The sequence below is a fragment of the Drosophila sechellia genome, unplaced genomic scaffold (assembly GCF_004382195.2).
Source record: "Drosophila sechellia strain sech25 unplaced genomic scaffold, ASM438219v1 U_284, whole genome shotgun sequence".
In the NCBI taxonomy this organism is placed as follows: domain Eukaryota; kingdom Metazoa; phylum Arthropoda; class Insecta; order Diptera; family Drosophilidae; genus Drosophila; species Drosophila sechellia.
In genome coordinates, this window is record NW_022611228.1 from 12,276 (window position 1) to 30,000 (window position 17,725).

General features: G+C 39.6%; 4 non-coding genes across 4 annotated transcripts in view; all 4 read right to left on the reverse strand.

The window, feature by feature from the left end:
* Positions 1–202: 202 nt before the first annotated feature.
* Positions 203–381, reverse strand: LOC116803079. Its single transcript, XR_004363364.1, has one exon. It is a non-coding gene; the product is annotated as a 5.8S ribosomal RNA (ribosomal RNA).
* A 687-nt stretch (positions 382–1,068) lies between these two features.
* LOC116803085 lies at positions 1,069–3,063 on the reverse strand. The gene has a single exon (XR_004363370.1). It is a non-coding gene; the product is annotated as a small subunit ribosomal RNA (ribosomal RNA).
* Positions 3,064–13,230: 10,167 nt separating this feature from the next.
* LOC116803081 lies at positions 13,231–17,192 on the reverse strand. Its single transcript, XR_004363366.1, has one exon. It is a non-coding gene; the product is annotated as a large subunit ribosomal RNA (ribosomal RNA).
* Positions 17,193–17,586: 394 nt separating this feature from the next.
* LOC116803083 overlaps positions 17,587–17,725 on the reverse strand; it is a 179-nt gene continuing 40 nt past the window's right edge. The window contains exon 1 of the ribosomal RNA XR_004363368.1: positions 17,587–17,725. This exon is cut by the window's right edge and continues 40 nt beyond it. This is a non-coding gene — a ribosomal RNA (5.8S ribosomal RNA).

The following is a 17,725-nucleotide window of genomic DNA, read 5'->3' on the forward strand; positions in this document are numbered from 1 at the left end:
AAAATATTTCAATTTTTTATGCTAGACATTTCTCAGTATTATTTGATTGAAAAAGAAAATATTTCTCTTCGTTTTTCACATTCAAATGTGAGATAATGTTTTTCATTTCTTTTTTAATATTATGAATAAAATCATTATTTAATCCAATAATATACCATATGCTTATAAAAAATTTATAAACAACTTAATTAGCATAGTCTTACAACCCTCAACCATATGTAGTCCAAGCAGCACTATAAAATTAATTAAAGTACATAACAGCATGGACTGCGATATGCGTTCAAAATGTCGATGTTCATGTGTCCTGCAGTTCACACGATGACGCACAGTTTGCTGCGTTCTTCATCGACCCATGAGCCGAGTGATCCACCGCTTAGAGTTTTATAATTCAATTTTATATAATGTCAATATTGTTTTTATTGAAAGAAATTAAAAATACACCATTTTACTGGCATATATCAATTCCTTCAATAAATTTATTTTTATACCTAAAATAAATGTTGCGAAATGTCTTAGTTTCATATAAGCATTATGTATCATAATAATCTGGTTATGGTTTGCTATTTTGGGTGACACATACTGCAAAATTTATATAAAACATTAACCTGATGGATGACAGGTACAAACATTGTATATTTTAGGTTGTTGCATTAGCCAACGTATGCTCATAACATAGATGAACAATACATATTCGCAACGCGTGTATATTATGGTCCATATACACACACACTTATTTTGATTACCACACATTCAAAATTATTTTTATTTTAATTCGACTTCTACTTTCGAATTTAGTTTAGTTTCTTCGATTTCCATTTTCGAGAATTTGTTTTTATAGGAAACGCCGTTGTTGTAGTAAGTACTGCCACAAATACGCACAGCAACATTAATAATGTTAAAGTCTTTTTATGAGGTTGCCAAGCCCCACATATAAAATAAAAGCCATCTTCATTTTATTTTGACTTTAACTTTTGATTCCGTGGAATCATTTTGTAATATTTTTATTTTGGTAAATTGTATTTATTTGTATTATAACAAATATTTATTAACGATAAGGATATTATACAATAATGATCCTTCCGCAGGTTCACCTACGGAAACCTTGTTACGACTTTTACTTCCTCTAAATAATCAAGTTCGGTCAACTTTTGCGAAACAACCGTAACACGCAAGGCGTCACAGTGATCACGTCCGGAGACCTCACTAAATAATTCAATCGGTAGTAGCGACGGGCGGTGTGTACAAAGGGCAGGGACGTAATCAATGCGAGTTAATGACTCACACTTACTGGGAATTCCAAGTTCATGTGAACAGTTTCAGTTCACAATCCCAAGCATGAAAGTGGTTCAGCGGTTTACCCGGACCTCTCGGTCTAGGAAATACACGTTGATACTTTCATTGTAGCGCGCGTGCAGCCCAGGACATCTAAGGGCATCACAGACCTGTTATTGCTCAATCTCATTATTGCTAGACGCAATTTGTCCATTTAAGAAGCTAGTGTCCTTATAATGGGACAAACCAACAGGTACGGCTCCACTTACATAAACACATTCAAACACAATAAACATTTTACTGCCACCATGAATGAAGGCTACATAAGCTTCAGCACCATAATCCTGAAGATATCTATTTAATATATTTGAGTCTCGTTCGTTATCGGAATTAACCAGACAAATCACTCCACGAACTAAGAACGGCCATGCACCACCACCCATAGATTCGAGAAAGAGCTATCAATCTGTCTTACACACTTATGTTCGGACCTGGTAAGTTTTCCCGTGTTGAGTCAAATTAAGCCGCAGGCTCCACTCCTGGTGGTGCCCTTCCGTCAATTCCTTTAAGTTTCAGCTTTGCAACCATACTTCCCCCGGAGCCCAAAAGCTTTGGTTTCCCGGGAAGCGACTGAGAGAGCCATAAAAGTAGCTACACCCAATTGCTAGCTGGCATCGTTTATGGTTAGAACTAGGGCGGTATCTGATCGCCTTCGAACCTCTAACTTTCGTTCTTGATTAATGAAAACATCTTTGGCAAATGCTTTCGCTTAAGTTAGTCTTACGACGGTCCAAGAATTTCACCTCTCGCGTCGTAATACTAATGCCCCCAAACTGCTTCTATTAATCATTACCTCTTGATCTGAAAACCAATGAAAGCAGAACAGAGGTCTTATTTCATTATCCCATGCACAGAATATTCAGGCATTTGAAGCCTGCTTTAAGCACTCTAATTTGTTCAAAGTAATAGTACCGGCCCACAATAACACTCGTTTAAGAGCACTAGTGCAGGTTTTTAAATAGGAGGAACATATGAAAAAATACAAGTATTTAATCACATATAAGAACTCCACCGGTAATACGCTTACATACATAAAGGTATAGTACTAACCACAATTGTAAGTTGTACTACCCGTATGAAGCACAAGTTCAACTACGAACGTTTTAACCGCAACAACTTTAATATACGCTATTGGAGCTGGAATTACCGCGGCTGCTGGCACCAGACTTGCCCTCCAATTGGTCCTTGTTAAAGGATTTAAAGTGTACTCATTCCAATTACAGGGCCTCGGATATGAGTCCTGTATTGTTATTTTTCGTCACTACCTCCCCGAGCTGGGAGTGGGTAATTTACGCGCCTGCTGCCTTCCTTAGATGTGGTAGCCGTTTCTCAGGCTCCCTCTCCGGAATCGAACCCTGATTCCCCGTTACCCGTTGCAACCATGGTAGTCCTAGATACTACCATCAAAAGTTGATAGGGCAGACATTTGAAAGATCTGTCGTCGGTACAAGACCATACGATCTGCATGTTATCTAGAGTTCAACCAATATAACGATCTTGCGATCGCTTGGTTTTAGCCTAATAAAAGCACATGTCCCATAAGGTTCATGTTTTAATTGCATGTATTAGCTCTAGAATTACCACAGTTATCCAAGTAACTGTTAACGATCTAAGGAACCATAACTGATATAATGAGCCTTTTGCGGTTTCACTTTTAATTCGTGTGTACTTAGACATGCATGGCTTAATCTTTGAGACAAGCATATAACTACTGGCAGGATCAACCAGAATAATGTTTTTCCTTCATATTCCATTCATATTTTTTGAATCGAAATAAGCAATATAATAGATATATAGATTTTTCACTTTATATAATTCCATGATTTTTATTATATTGAATAAAATTCAATATTTCGCCTTTGGGTAAAATTTTAAATATATAAATATAAGTAAAAAATCTATTCGATTACGGCCATTTTTATATAGCATTCGTAATCCATATTTTCATTTTTAATTTATACTTGTTTTACCAATATAACAAGAATTTCATATAATTATTGTAATATATATGTTTCTATAATTTTATCTTTTTATATATACATATTTCATTATAAAATATCATTTTATTTCCAACATACATAATTATTGTATCCACACATGTACAATTTTTGTTTAACCAATATAAATATTAAGTTAAATCATTTGCATTTTGAAGATAAATTTAAAATTTATCTCTTTTCATATATCTCTCTGGTAATATATAACATAAAACCAAGCGCATATGATAATATTTCCACATTTAATATATAATTTTATATTTCTTTCATAAGAATCCATATTTGTATTATACCGTAACGATATAATAATCCAACTATACGGCAGGTAATAAATTAATATTTGCCTGCCTCCAAAAATTAACGATAATATATGGAAACGATTTGTTATTCTATATATAATAGAAACTTGACTTTTGTTTCAACGATATTATCTAAAAAGCGTATATTCCTATTATCCGCGGAGCCAAGTCCCGTGTTCTATAGAACTGAGAAACAAATTTGTACGGATAATAATATACTTTATTTTATGTAACCAATATAAACATAATCCGAAATAAATATTTCGAATAATGCGGGAGGTCGGCAACCACTGCCTACCTATAGTAGTTTTTGAACCCGCTGTCCTCAAAGCGGGTATTTTCAATTCCGTTTGCCACCCAACATACGGTCTATTCTCTTATATATTAAGAGATTATAGGAACATTTCATTTTTTTTCCATTATTCATATATAATATGATTATTTTTTTTTTTATACATATAATAAATATTAATTTTTATATGTTTATTATTTAATTTACTCATATAATTGCCAAATTCATATGAATACATAAGTTTTGAACAATATGAGAGGTCGGCAACCACTGCCTACCTATAGTAGTTTTTGAACCCTCTGTCGTAATTCCGGTCGTTTACACTACTATACCCTCTCACTATAATGGCTTTTCTCTATAATACTAAGAGAATATGGGAATATCTCAGCATTTTTTCCCATATACATATAATAATTAACCATTTTCATATGTATATTATTTAATTTAATCATATAATTGCCAAAATCATATGAATACATAAGTTTTGAACAATATGAGAGGTCGGCAACCACTGCCTACCTATAGTAGTTTTTGAACCCTCTGTCGTAATTCCGGTCGTTTACACTACTATACCCTCTCACTATAATGGATTTTCTCTATAATACTAAGAGAATGTGGGAATATTTCAGCATTTTTTCCCTTATACATATAATAATTAATCATTTTCATATGTATATTATTTAATTTACTCATACAATTGCCAAAATCATATGAATACATAAGTTTTGAACAATATGAGAGGTCGGCAACCACTGCCTACCTATAGTAGTTTTTGAACCCTCTGTCGTAATTCCGGTCGTTTACACTACTATACCCTCTCACTTAAATGGCTTTTCTCTATAATACTAAGAGAATATGGGAATATCTCAGCATTTTTTCCCATATACATATAATAATTAACCATTTTCATATGTATATTATTTAATTTAATCATATAATTGCCAAAATCATATGAATACATAAGTTTTGAACAATATGAGAGGTCGGCAACCACTGCCTACCTATAGTAGTTTTTGAACCCTCTGTCGTAATTCCGGTCGTTTACACTACTATACCCTCTCACTATAATGGATTTTCTCTATAATACTAAGAGAATGTGGGAATATTTCAGCATTTTTTCCCTTATACATATAATAATTAATCATTTTCATATGTATATTATTTAATTTACTCATACAATTGCCAAAATCATATGAATACATAAGTTTTGAACAATATGAGAGGTCGGCAACCACTGCCTACCTATAGTAGTTTTTGAACCCTCTGTCGTAATTCCGGTGGTTTACACTACTATACCCTCTCACTTAAATGGCTTTTCTCTATAATACTAAGAGAATATGGGAATATCTCTGCATTTTTTCCCATATACATATAATAATTAATCATTTTCGTATGTATATTATTTAATTTACTCATACAATTGCCAAAATCATATGAATACATAAGTTTTGAACAATATGAGAGGTCGGCAACCACTGCCTACCTATAGTAGTTTTTGAACCCTCTGTCGTAATTCCGGTCGTTTACACTACTATACCCTCTCACTTAAATGGCTTTTCTCTATAATACTAAGAGAATATGGGAATATCTCTGCATTTTTTCCCATATACATATAATAATTAACCATTTTCATATGTATATTATTTAATTTAATCATATAATTGCCAAAATCATATGAATACATAAGTTTTGAACAATATGAGAGGTCGGCAACCACTGCCTACCTATAGTAGTTTTTGAACCCTCTGTCGTAATTCCGGTCGTTTACACTACTATACCCTCTCACTATAATGGATTTTCTCTATAATACTAAGAGAATGTGGGAATATTTCAGCATTTTTTCCCTTATACATATAATAATTAATCATTTTCATATGTATATTATTTAATTTACTCATATAATTGCCAAATTCATATGAATACATAAGTTTTGAACAATATGAGAGGTCGGCAACCACTGCCTACCTATAGTAGTTTTTGAACCCTCTGTCGTAATTCCGGTCGTTTACACTACTATACCCTCTCACTATAATGGATTTTCTCTATAATACTAAGAGAATGTGGGAATATTTCAGCATTTTTTCCCTTATACATATAATAATTAATCATTTTCATATGTATATTATTTAATTTACTCATACAATTGCCAAAATCATATGAATACATAAGTTTTGAACAATATGAGAGGTCGGCAACCACTGCCTACCTATAGTAGTTTTTGAACCCTCTGTCGTAATTCCGGTCGTTTACACTACTATACCCTCTCACTTAAATGGCTTTTCTCTATAATACTAAGAGAATATGGGAATATCTTAGCATTTTTTCCCATATACATATAATAATTAACCATTTTCATATGTATATTTTTTAATTTACTCATATAATTGCCAAAATCATATAAATACATAAGTTTGAACAATATCAGAGGTCGGCAACGGTCTTTCCTCTATAATACTAAGATAATATGGGAATATTTCATCATTTTTTCCCTTATACATATAATAATTAATCATTTTCATATGTATATTATTTAATTTACTCGTATAATTGTCAAAATCCTATGAACACATAAGAGAATACAATATGAGAGGTCGGCGCAACCATAATATAGTAGTTGATGACGAGGTGTTTGGCAACTTGACACAATCCATTAAAGTCTTTATATTAATTATATGAAAGGGACAATATCATATGCGTCACTAAATTGATGACGAGGTGTTTGGCAACTTGATACAATTCTTTAAAGTCTTTATATCAAAAATTATATGATAGGGACAATATCATATGCGTCACTAAATTGATGACGAGGTGTTTGGCAACTTGACACAATTCATTAGAGTCTGTATATTAATTATATGATAGGGACAATATCATATGCGTCACTAAATTGATGACGAGGTGTTTGGCAACTTGATACAATTCTTTAAAGTCTTTATATCAAAAATTATATAATAAGGACAATATCATATGCGTCACTAAATTGATGACGAGGTGTTTGGCAACTTGACACAATCCATTAAAGTCTTTATATTAATTATATGATAGGGACAATATCATATGCGTCACTAAATTGATGACGAGGTGTTTGGCAACTTGATACAATTCTTTAAAGTCTATATATCAAAAATTATATGATAGGGACAATATCATATGCGTCACTAAATTGATGACGAGGTGTTTGGCAACTTGACACAATCCATTAAAGTCTTTATATTAATTATATGATAGGGACAATATCATATGCGTCACTAAATTGATGACGAGGTGTTTGGCTACAGGAAAAAATCATTTATTTATCGAATCATCAAGCAAAGGATAAGCTTCAGTGGATCGCAGTATGGCAGCTGCTCAACCACTTACAACACCTTGCCTGTTACAAAAGTCGTTTACAATTGATTCTAGGCTTTGTCATTGTATTAAATAATGCTTTTATATGTAACTAGCGCGGCATCAGGTGATCGAAGATCCTCCTAATTTACTATGTTACAAATTACATTGGCATCACATCCATTGTCGTTTATAAAATAAATTATAAACTTTAAATGGTTTAGAAGCCATACAATGCAAATTGCCCCTTATTTATCATTGCAGTCCAGCACGGATACGACCTTAGAGGCGTTCAGGCATAATCCAACGGACGTAGCGTCATACCACTGTTCGCTCGAACAAGTATTGTGCCATTGGTCCGTACCTGCGGTTCCTCTCGTACTACGCAGGAATGCTGTCGCAACAACGTTTTGTCATTAGTAGGGTAAAACTAACCTGTCTCACGACGGTCTAAACCCAGCTCACGTTCCCTTGCATGGGTGAACAATCCAACGCTTGGTGAATTTTGCTTCACAATGATAGGAAGAGCCGACATCGAAGGATCAAAAAGCGACGTCGCTATGAACGCTTGGCCGCCACAAGCCAGTTATCCCTATGGTAACTTTTCTGACACCTCTTGTTAAAAACTCTTTAAACCAAAAGGATCGATAGGCCGAGCTTTTGCTGTCCCTGTGTGTACTGAACACCGAGATCAAGTCAGCATTTGCCCTTTTGCTCTATGTGTGGTTTCTGTCCGCACTGAGCTGGCCTTGGGACACCTCCGTTATTATTTGAGAGATGTACCGCCCCAGTCAAACTCCCTACCTGGCAATGTCCTTGAATTGGATCATACCTGAGTAATTGGAGTTATACCAAATTTTCAAATCAAAAATACATAAATGCATCGTTTTATTAAAGAATTTGTTTGCGATTATATAACAAACTCGTGATACTTTGATCAAGAAGCTTGCATCAAAACCCAATACCATAAGATATAATAAATATATCCGTATAATGGCTAGGAAATGATACACGTTCCATTTAATCAAGTAAGTAAGGAAACAATAAGAGTAGTGGTATTTCATTGACGATACCAAACCGAGGTCTAATATCTCCCACTTATTCTACACCTCTTATGTCTCCTTACACTGCCAGATTAGAGTCAAGCTCAAAAGGGTCTTCTTTCCCCGCTAATTATTCCAAGCCCGTTCCCTTGGCTGTGGTTTCGCTAGATAGTAGATAGGGACAGTAGGAATCTCGTTAATCCATTCATGCGCGTCACTAATTAGATGGAGTCGCGATCGAACACTCGACGAGTGCAGACGTGCCTGCGGATCGACAGCAAATTGTTAGCAAATTGTTAGCAAATTGTTCACAGTTGTAAGTCCCGTTACTTGTGCCCAGCCACTTCGCGTCGCGTGATCTTGTCGCGCGTTTTGATTGGCCCAGCCAACGTACCTAACGGTAGTTCGCACTAACACCATCGCACACCCGAGTGTGCGTGTTATCAGCGCAAAAAACCCAGTGCTCGAAGCAGCGGTATAATTGCAAAGCAGCAGCCACGTGCTGCCTGGCTCACCGGCTTACGGTGCCCAGCTTCCCCCCCCCCCCCCTCCTCACTCCTTATCAACTTTGGAGAAGATGGACTGGCAGGCCCCCCCGCGCACCCACAAGCTTGGAACAACACCACGCAAAAAGGCTCTGAGAACACGCAAGAGCAGCTCTAGCAGCGAGGGAAGCACCTCGCATACAGAGCCGGGCGAGATAAAGCGAAAACCGGCAAAGAAAGCACAGGGAGAGGAGCTGGAAGATAAGCCAAGCACTAGCGCAGCTCTGCGCAAGAAGCTCGCCAACAACGCCTTCGCTTTACTCTCGACCGAAGAAGACGAGTACGACCAAGAGAGCTCTGATGACGAACCCGGACCTAAAGACGATTCCAAGCCCAAGACCCCCGAGAAACCAAAGCCCACCCCGAAGACCATCAAGCCACCTCCGATTTTTATCCCCGATGTGACCAACATCTCGGCACTCGTCAAGATGATCACGACTCTTGTAGGCCCGAAGAACAATTTTACCTACAAGACCGTGAATGGCAACAACGTACGTGTCATGATGCCGGACAAAGAGTCCTATACAGCTCTGCGTCTCCAACTTGTGGCCCAAAACAAGAGGCATCGGACTTTCCAGCCGAAAGATGAACGTGCATACAAGGTTGTCATCAAAGGACTCCACCACTCCACCGATCGTGAGGAAATCATTGAAGACCTTCGCAGACAAGGGCACGCTGTTAGAGATCTGCACAATCCCATTGGCAGAAGAACTAAAGAACCGCTGGGAATATTCTTCGCCAACCTGGAGCCTTCCAGCAACAACAAAGACGTCTACCAAGTCAAGCGGATCTGCAGGTCGGTAGTAACCATTGAACCGCCGCAGAAGTTCAACGACGTGCCTCAATGCTTCAGGTGCCAAGGATTCGGTCATACACAGCGTTACTGCTTCCTGGAATACCGATGTGTAAAGTGTGGAGGCCCTCACGAATCGAGGGCATGTGAGAAGAGGGAGGACGACAAAGCGTGCTGCTTCCACTGCCAGGCGGACCATCCTGCGTCTTTCAAGGGATGCCCTGCATACAAAAGGGCCAAAGCACTCGCTGCTCCGAAAACAAGGCCCGTCGCTAATGCTAACAAGGCGCCGCCCGTGGCATCACCAAACGTCACCTCTGGCAGGAGCTACCGAGACGCCCTCAACGGAGTGCACGCAGCACCGCAGAATCCCACAACCCCAGTCCAAACCCAAACAGAAACCCCACACTCCGGTCAGATAGAAGCGATGTTCGCTCGCATGGAAGGAATGATGGAAAGGATGATGGAGCGCATGTTCACCCAGATGACACAGCTGGTGGCCACCATTCTCAACAGCAAGTCATGCAACTAAAGCTCCACCTAGTCGTCTGGAATGCGAACGGCCTGCAGAACAGCAAGGCCATAGTCGAGCACCATCTGAAGACCCACCAGATCGATATCCTACTCGTAGCCGAAACCCACTTCTCCCCCAGATCCCACTTTAATATCAGCGGATATGACCTCATCCATGCAGACCATCCTTCTGGCAGAGCACGCGGTGGAGCAGCCATCCTCATCAGGAGCGGTATTCAATACCTAGAGCTGCCCGCGTTTCAGCAAGACTGGGCACAATGTCCTGTCATCAGGATTGTCAGCCCGCAAGGAGATTTAGACATTGGAGCGGTCTACTTTCCCCCCAGATACCGCATAACAGCATCTCACCTCAGTGAGTTCTTCGAGCATTTTGGGCCCCGCTTCATAGCAGCTGGAGATTATAACGCCAAACATTCTTGGTGGGGATCGCGCGCCAACAACCCCAAAGGGAAAACTCTGTTTGGGTACCTGCAACGCCACCGACTGGACTGCCACTCCACTGGCGAGCCCACTCACTGGCCAACGAATCCCCTCAAGACTCCAGACCTACTGGACTTTGCTGTGTCGAAAGGCATAGGGCATGCGAAGATCAGCTGCACAACAAATGCTGATCTCCTGTCAGACCACTGTGCAATAAACGTGCTAATCAACACGCCAGTCCTCAGGAAAACCCCGCTCAGAAGGCTCACTGGAAAATATACCGACGCCGCCAAGTTCGCGTCCTGGATGCTCTCCACCGTCAATCCGAACCCCATCCTCAACACACCCAGGAACATTGATGAAGCTATCGGGAATCTCACCAGGCAGATGCAAAACGCTGCGGAATTCGCAAGCCCACCGCCACCAAAGACTGCGAGAACACCTAGCAGGGACCTCCACCTCTGGTCCCCGGAAATTGCGGCACTCGTGACTGAGAAGAGGCGTCTCAGGAGAGTTTGGTTCTTGACGCGCAATCCAAGAGACAAAACAGCGCTCAATCACGCCACAAAGGAGTTGAAGGACAAGATCTCCAGCCTACGCCAGGACTCCTTCCTCAGATTCCTCGAGGAACTCTCTCCCGGGGACCCAGACCACAATCTGTGGAACGTCACCCGCCACATTAAACGACCAGCCAAAAAGGTTTCCGCAGTGCGCAAAGCAGATGGATCCTGGTGCCTTTCGGATGCTGAAAGAGCAGAAGCTTTCGCCGAACACCTTTACAACGCCTTCTCTCCGTTCGACTGCTGCACTGCCGAAGAACATGCTGAAACAGCCCGGTTTCTCAATAGCCCAAGCTCTCCCGGTCCCCCGTTGGAACCAGTCGACCCTGAGGAAGTTGCGCAGGAGATTGCTCTACTGAAGAACAACAAATCTCCAGGCCTGGATCGTATAGATGCGGCGGCCCTAAAAATGCTCCCATCCCGCTGCACACAAATGCTGGCCAGCATTTACAACAGCTGCTTCCGGCTAGGGTACTTCCCGGAAGAGTGGAAAAGAGCAGAGGTTATTGTCCTCCTCAAGCCTGGTAAGCCTGAAGCCAATCTCGCCTCCTATCGTCCGATTAGTTTGCTGGCAATCCTCTCCAAAATACTCGAAAGAGTATTTTTGCGCAGAGTATTGCCAGTACTGGATGAGGCTGGTTTGATCCCCGATCACCAGTTTGGCTTCAGGCGCTCCCACGGAACACCAGAGCAATGCCACCGGCTAGTCGAACGGATCCTCGAGGCATTCGAGCAAAAGAAATACTGCTGCGCTGTAATGCTCGACGTGAAGCAGGCATTCGACAGAGTTTGGCATCCTGGACTCCTCCATAAACTCAAATCCTACCTCCCAAGCCCCCATTTTACCCTCCTCAAATCCTACACTGAGGGAAGAGCATTCCAAGTCAGATGCGGAAGTGCAATAAGCCTACCCAGACTGATCAGAGCTGGAGTTCCGCAAGGCAGTGTGCTCGGACCAATACTGTACACCCTTTACACCGCAGACCTTCCCATAATCCCCTCCAGGAACCTAACTATAGCGACTTATGCAGATGACACGGCTTTCCTCGCCTCCTCATCCGACCCACGAGAAGCCTCCGAAACAATCCAAAGGCAAATGGACGCGCTACATCCCTGGCTCAGCAGGTGGAACATCGTAGTGAACGCGGAAAAATCTACCCAAACAACATTTGCACTAAGGAGAGGAGACTGCCCACCGGTCACGCTAAACGGAGTCATCATTCCCAACGCACCCGCACCCAAGTACCTAGGACTTACCCTGGACCGCAGGCTCACTTGGCGTCCCCACATCGTCAGCAAACGCATACAGGCCGATGCGCGTCTGAGGCAGATGCATTGGCTTATTGGGAGAGGGTCCAAGCTAAGGCAGAACCACAAAATCCTGGTGTACAAGGCAATTCTCAAGCCCATCTGGACCTACGGGATACAGCTATGGGGCACGGCAAGCCACACGAATCGCCTGCGTATACAGCGGTTCCAGAATAGGTGCTTGAGAATTGCCTGTAATGCGCATCCCTACCACGAGAATGTCGCCATACATAGGGAACTTGGAATCCCACAAGTCGCTGATGAAATCTCCAGGCTCAGCGAGAGATACCTGAAAAGGCTCGAAAACCACCCTAACCACCTCGCCACCAACCTGTTAGACAATAGCCAAACAAGCAGACGTCTCATGAGGAGACACCCTCTCGATCTTCCACAACAATAGACAACACATATAAAACCCGCCACAAATACATGTACAATAGTATCCCTTAAGCTAATGTTCCCCCGCAAAACCATTTAATTATTGTCCACTAGGACAGATTTTAAATAAATAAACGCACGCTAAAGAAAAAAAAAAAAAAAAAAAAAAAAAAACTAAATTGATGACGAGGTGTTTGGCAACTTGACACAATTCATTAAAGTCTTTATATTAATTATATGATAGGGACAATATCATATGCGTCACTAAATTGATGACGAGGTGTTTGGCAACTTGACACAATCCATTAAAGTCTTTATATTAATTATATGATAGGGACAATATCATATGCGTCACTAAATTGATGACGAGGTGTTTGGCTACAGGAAAAAATCATTTATTTATCGAATCATCAAGCAAAGGATAAGCTTCAGTGGATCGCAGTATGGCAGCTGCTCAACCACTTACAACACCTTGCCTGTTACAAAAGTCGTTTACAATTGATTCTAGGCTTTGTCATTGTATTAAATAATGCTTTTATATGTAACTAGCGCGGCATCAGGTGATCGAAGATCCTCCTAATTTACTATGTTACAAATTACATTGGCATCACATCCATTGTCGTTTATAAAATAAATTATAAACTTTAAATGGTTTAGAAGCCATACAATGCAAATTGCCCCTTATTTATCATTGCAGTCCAGCACGGATACGACCTTAGAGGCGTTCAGGCATAATCCAACGGACGTAGCGTCATACCACTGTTCGCTCGAACAAGTATTGTGCCATTGGTCCGTACCTGCGGTTCCTCTCGTACTACGCAGGAATGCTGTCGCAACAACGTTTTGTCATTAGTAGGGTAAAACTAACCTGTCTCACGACGGTCTAAACCCAGCTCACGTTCCCTTGCATGGGTGAACAATCCAACGCTTGGTGAATTTTGCTTCACAATGATAGGAAGAGCCGACATCGAAGGATCAAAAAGCGACGTCGCTATGAACGCTTGGCCGCCACAAGCCAGTTATCCCTATGGTAACTTTTCTGACACCTCTTGTTAAAAACTCTTTAAACCAAAAGGATCGATAGGCCGAGCTTTTGCTGTCCCTGTGTGTACTGAACACCGAGATCAAGTCAGCATTTGCCCTTTTGCTCTATGTGTGGTTTCTGTCCGCACTGAGCTGGCCTTGGGACACCTCCGTTATTATTTGAGAGATGTACCGCCCCAGTCAAACTCCCTACCTGGCAATGTCCTTGAATTGGATCATACCTGAGTAATTGGAGTTATACCAAATTTTCAAATCAAAAATACATAAATGCATCGTTTTATTAAAGAATTTGTTTGCGATTATATAACAAACTCGTGATACTTTGATCAAGAAGCTTGCATCAAAACCCAATACCATAAGATATAATAAATATATCCGTATAATGGCTAGGAAATGATACACGTTCCATTTAATCAAGTAAGTAAGGAAACAATAAGAGTAGTGGTATTTCATTGACGATACCAAACCGAGGTCTAATATCTCCCACTTATTCTACACCTCTTATGTCTCCTTACACTGCCAGATTAGAGTCAAGCTCAAAAGGGTCTTCTTTCCCCGCTAATTATTCCAAGCCCGTTCCCTTGGCTGTGGTTTCGCTAGATAGTAGATAGGGACAGTAGGAATCTCGTTAATCCATTCATGCGCGTCACTAATTAGATGACGAGGCATTTGGCTACCTTAAGAGAGTCATAGTTACTCCCGCCGTTGACCCGCGCTTACTTGAATTTCTTCACTTTGACATTCAGAGCACTGGGCAGAAATCACATTGTGTCAACACCCGCTAGGGCCATCACAATGCTTTGTTTTAATTAGACAGTCGGATTCCCCAAGTCCGTGCCAGTTCTGAATTGATTGTTAATTGATAATCGTTATAATTGATAAGAACTAATTGGTTTAACCCAAATAGTATTCTTAAAAATTTTAGCAAGAAAGTTCCACAATTGGCTACGTAACTAAACTATCCGGGGAACAAGTAACTAACATAAATGCTAGAAACTCTATTTACCCAGAACGAGCACATAAACCATGTTATTGTTTCCCAATCAAGCCCGACTATCTCAATCTTCAGAGCCAATCCTTATCCCGAAGTTACGGATCTAATTTGCCGACTTCCCTTACCTACATTATTCTATCGACTAGAGACTCTTCACCTTGGAGACCAGCTGCGGATATTGGTACGGCCTGTTGAGAAGTTTGCGTGTCCCCACCATAAATTTTCAAGGTCCGAGGAGAAAATATCGACACAACAGTATATGTCATGCTCTTCTAGCCCATCTACCATATCTCTCTGCGAAAGACTTCCATGGTAGTACGGCTATAAAACAGAAAAGAAAACTCTTCCGATATCTCTCGACGGCTTCTTTATGGTCGTTCCTGTTGCCAGGATGAGCACGAGGCCCATATTTAATAACAAACGGATACTCAACAGGTTACGGAATTGGAACCGTATTCCCTTTCGTTCAAAATTATTCAAGTGTATTATATTCGCTTTGTTTATATAGTTAGGCATTTTTGTTTTACTTGAAAATTTTCGGCTTTCGCCTTGAACTTAGGACCGACTAACTCGTGATCAACCACTGTTCACACGAAACCCTTCTCCACTTCAGTCCTCCAAGGTCTCATTCGATTATTTGCTACTACCACCAAGATCTGTACCAATGGCAGCTCCATGCAGGCTTACGCCAAACACTTCTACGCATACCATTGTACCTTCCTACTCACTAAAGTTTCAAAATTTATATCACAAGTAATATAAATCATCTACTTTAGCGGTAATGTATAGGTATACAACTTAAGCGCCATCCATTTTAAGGGCTAGTTGCTTCGGCAGGTGAGTTGTTACACACTCCTTAGCGGATTTCGACTTCCATGATCACCGTCCTGCTGTTTTAAGCAACCAACGCCTTTCATGGTATCTGCATGAGTTGTTAATTTGGGCACCGTAACATTACGTTTGGTTCATCCCACAGCGCCAGTTCTGCTTACCAAAAGTGGCCCACTGGGCACATTATATCATAACCTTGAACTTCATATCAAGAAAGTTAAGGTTCTTACCCATTTAAAGTTTGAGAATAGGTTAAGATCGTTTCGACCCTAAGGCCTCTAATCATTCGCTTTACCAGATAAGATTATTTTATATAATATTAAAATGCACCAGCTATCCTGAGGGAAACTTCGGAAGGAACCAGCTACTAGATGGTTCGATTGGTCTTTCGCCCCTATACTCAATTCTGACAATCGATTTGCACGTCAGAACTGTTTCGGTCTTCCATCAGGGTTTCCCCTGACTTCAACCTGATCAAGTATAGTTCACCATCTTTCGGGTCACAGCATATATGCTCAAGGTACGTTCCAGTTAGAGGCATAAATAATATAAATATACATTATACATAACTATATAGAACGCCCCGGGATTGTGTTAATTAGCTATAAATAGCTAAAAAACTAATCCCATTATTAGTCAAGTTAATTACGCTATTAGGTTTACATCCCAATAACTTGCACATATGTTAGACTCCTTGGTCCGTGTTTCAAGACGGGTCCCGAAGGTATCCTGAATCTTTCGCATTGTTAATCATACAAGAGCATATAATAAACACAAAAATCAATGATAATTATGCCATTATATAATTCCGAAAAATTAACGCTCTGTAATAATATAAATCTATCAGCACTTTATCAAATTAATAACATTTATTCTGTGTTAAAATGCAAGCAATTTAATTGGAATAAACTATAAGTTATATTTTATGATAAATTTGGGATATGCTAATAGATTACAATGTCCTTATATGGAAAAAATGCACATTATTCTTAATAATATTATTTAAATATTACAATTTTAATGATGAATTTTCCATAACGGATATTCAGGTTCATCGGGCTTAACCTCTAAGCAGTTTCACGTACTGTTTAACTCTCTATTCAGAGTTCTTTTCAACTTTCCCTCACGGTACTTGTTTACTATCGGTCTCATGGTTATATTTAGTTTTAGATGGAGTTTACCACCCACTTAGTGCTGCACTATCAAGCAACACGACTCTTTGGAAACATCATCTAGCAATCATTAACGTTATACGGGCCTGGCACCCTCTATGGGTAAATGGCCTCATTTAAGAAGGACTTAAATCATTAATTTCTCATACTAGAATATTGACGCTCCATACACTGCATCTCACATTTGCCATATAGACAAAGTGACTTAGTGCTGAACTGTTTTCTTTTCGCTCGCCGCTACTAAGAAAATCCTTGTTAGTTTCTTTTCCTCCCCTAATTAATATGCTTAAATTCAGGGGGTAGTCCCATATGAGTTGAGGTTGTATATATAACTATATTTTGCCATAAATTCTTTATATATAAATGATAAAACAATCAATTAAATTCGTTATAAATAGTTCCAATAGTTCTTGTAAGCAAAGTCATTTTTATCCATTTAACGAACCAACGAAGAATAATAACAAAACCAAGATTTTTCTTTTTCCGAATCATTAATAAGAGACAATTCTAGATGAAAAATATTTCAATTTTTTATGCTAGACATTTCTCAGTATTATTTGATTGAAAAAGAAAATATTTCTCTTCGTTTTTCACATTCAAATGTGAGATAATGTTTTTCATTTCTTTTTTAATATTATGAATAAAATCATTATTTAATCCAATAATATACCATATGCTTATAAAAAATTTATAAACAACTTAATTAGCATAGTCTTACAACCCTCAACCATATGTAGTCCAAGCAGCACTATAAAATTAATTAAAGTACATAACAGCATGGACTGCGATATGCGTTCAAAATGTCGATGTTCATGTGTCCTGCAGTTCACACGATGACGCACAGTTTGCTGCGTTC